Source organism: Delphinapterus leucas, chromosome 21 (assembly GCF_059928025.1).
Source record: "Delphinapterus leucas isolate spDelLeu-1000000601 "Yukka" chromosome 21, BTC_Dleu_Yukka2, whole genome shotgun sequence".
Taxonomy (NCBI): domain Eukaryota; kingdom Metazoa; phylum Chordata; class Mammalia; order Artiodactyla; family Monodontidae; genus Delphinapterus; species Delphinapterus leucas.
The window spans coordinates 40,827,501-40,830,000 of NC_143149.1; the positions used below are offsets into that span (position 1 = coordinate 40,827,501).

Here is a 2,500-nt window from a genome sequence, read left to right on the forward strand (position 1 = left end):
TCTTTTCCTCCGCTGACTAATATGCTTAAATTCAGCGGGTCGCCACGTCTGATCTGAGGTCGCGTCTCGGAGGGCGCGCGCGCGCGCGCGCGCGAGCGGGCGAGCGGGCAGAGGAGGGAGAGAGAGAGACCCCGCGGCCGAGCCGCGGTCGACCGGCCCCCCCCCACCGGCTCCCCTCGCCCGCCCGTGGCGCGGGGGGCGAGAGGAACGCGCGGGAGGGGCGGGACGGGAGCACGAGCCGGCGGCCACGGGACGGACGGACGGACGGACGGAGCGGAGAGGCCGGAGGGTGGTGGCCGGGAGACGCACGACACCGAGCGCGCTGCAGAGGCGGCCTCGTCACGGAGGGGAGGACGGGAGACGACGGGGGTGGGGGTGGGGGGACGGGAGAGGAGGAGGAGGAGGAGGGAGGAGGAGGAGGAGCGGACGGGAGAGAGCGGCGGGCGGCGTGGAAGGCGAGGCGGTGGGGAGAAAACCCGGCGGTCGCCCCCCGACCGCCGGGCCCTCCTCCCACGCCTCCTCCCACGCCCGACCGACCGACTCCCACCCTCTCTCTCGCTCTCTCCCGTCTCTCTCCCTCTCTCTCTCGCTCTCTTCTCCGTCTCCCCAGCCCTCAACGCCGCCAACGCCGCACAGCCTCCACGCAGCCGCGAGACGGCCCCGCCACGACGGACGACGCCGTGCGCCCCCGCCCACCACCGACAGGCGCCCACCGCCGGCCGGCTCGGGGAGCGTGCACGAAGCGCGGAGCGGCGCGGCCGCAGCCCGGGGGGAAGCGCGCGGCGGCAGGCGACGCCGCGGCGTCCCGCGGGTCGCCGCCGGGGCACGCATCCCCGGGGCGCGGCCGCGCACGCACGACTCGGCCTCGGCCCGAGACGCCCGCCCCGACACGGCGAGGCGAGGCGGCGGGGGCGGGCACGGACCCCGGACGCGCGGGTCGGGGCCCCGCGGGGGGAGGCGGGCCGGACGTCGCCGGGACGCCGCCGGGGGCGGGCGGCGTACGACGGCGGCACGGACGCGGCCCAACCACCACCGCCGCCGCGGGCCCCGGCCGCGAGGGCGCGGGACCGTCCCCGCCCACCGACACCCCGGGGGTAAAACGCCCAGAGACCGCTTGCGGCGCGAGGGCGCTTCCCGAAGGGGGACCGACCGCGGAGGCCACGCGGCCAGGGCCTCGTCGCGAGCTCTCTCTCCCCTTCTCTCTTCCCTCTCGCGGGCAGCGCGCCCCCGTGGCCGGGGGCGGGCGCCGCGTCTGCACTTAGGGGGACGGAGGGCCCCGGCGGCCCTGCGAGCAAACCCCCAGCCGCGCCACCGCCCCCCCCGGGAAGGCGCGCGCGCGCACGGCACGCACACACCGGGGGGGGGGGGCGATTGATCGTCAAGCGACGCTCAGACAGGCGTAGCCCCGGGAGGAACCCGGGGCCGCAAGTGCGTTCGAAGTGTCGATGATCAATGTGTCCTGCAATTCACATTAATTCTCGCAGCTAGCTGCGTTCTTCATCGACGCACGAGCCGAGTGATCCACCGCTAAGAGTCGTACGAGTTTTGGTTTCTCTGGGTTTCGGCGGGGGGGGTCACCCCCGCCGGTGGCACGGCACATCCCCCGGAGGGGGCTGCCTCTGGCCGGCCAAGTCAGACAGAAAACAGCAGACCGGAGGGGGGCCGGAAGGTTTCACGACGGGGCGCCCGGCACCGACCCCGCGGGCGGGGCGGGCTCGGACACCCCACAGGCGCCCGGGGGGTTCCCACCTGCCCCCCCAACCGTACACACACAGGGGACGCGGGGCGCGCGGGCGCGCGGCCCCGGCCCGCACCACGGCCGCCGGGTAGGCCCCTCCCGACGGCCGCGGCGGGGTGGACCAGCGGCGCCGCGGCGCCCCGGCCCCGTGTGGTGGGGTGCCGGTGGGGGGGGTGAAGCGGAGCCTGGGGGAGAAGGGAGGGGCCTCCCGACTCCCCGCGGGCCCGACCGCCCCGACCCCAAGGCGGACGGGCGACCCCCCGTGGGTCTTTAAACCTCCGCGCCGGGACGCGCTAGGTACCTGGAGAGGGGGGAGGCGGGCGAGGCGTGTGGGGGGGGGCTGGGCGCGGGGCGCCCCCACGGTCACCGCCGCCCCGACACCGACCAACACGGCTCTCCGCCCGCGGCCGCCCGCAGCACGCGGGCCTCGGCGCTACCGGCCCGTGACGCGGGGCCCCGGGCCTGGGCCCGGGCCGACCGCCACACGAGACACCACGGCCACCGCCCGACGACGCCCCCCAACCCCGTGTCCCCGAAACCGGGCGGAGACCTCCCCACGCTCGCGCCCGGACGCGGCCCTCTCTGCTCCTCAACCCCAACCCCCCCCGGGCCCCCGTGGCCCTAGCCCGGCCCGCGCCCCCGTGCCCCCCTTCTCGCCACCGAGGGCGTAAGGGGGGCTTCGACGGGAAGCGGGGGGGCGAGCGGGCAGGGGGCACACCGGGGGAGGGCGGGAGAGAGAAGAGAGCGAGAGAGAGCCGGACG

At 77.3% G+C, this 2,500-nt stretch overlaps 2 non-coding genes across 2 annotated transcripts in view; both read right to left on the bottom strand.

The window, feature by feature from the left end:
• Window positions 1-62, bottom strand: part of LOC149744510 (28S ribosomal RNA) — a 4,956-nt gene extending 4,894 nt beyond the window's left edge. The window contains exon 1 of the ribosomal RNA XR_016391216.1: window positions 1-62. This exon is cut by the window's left edge and continues 4,894 nt beyond it. This is a non-coding gene — a ribosomal RNA (28S ribosomal RNA).
• A 1,321-nt stretch (window positions 63-1,383) lies between these two features.
• LOC149744511 (5.8S ribosomal RNA) lies at window positions 1,384-1,536 on the bottom strand. Its single transcript, XR_016391237.1, has one exon. It is a non-coding gene; the product is annotated as a 5.8S ribosomal RNA (ribosomal RNA).
• Between the last annotated feature and the right edge of the window lie 964 nt (window positions 1,537-2,500).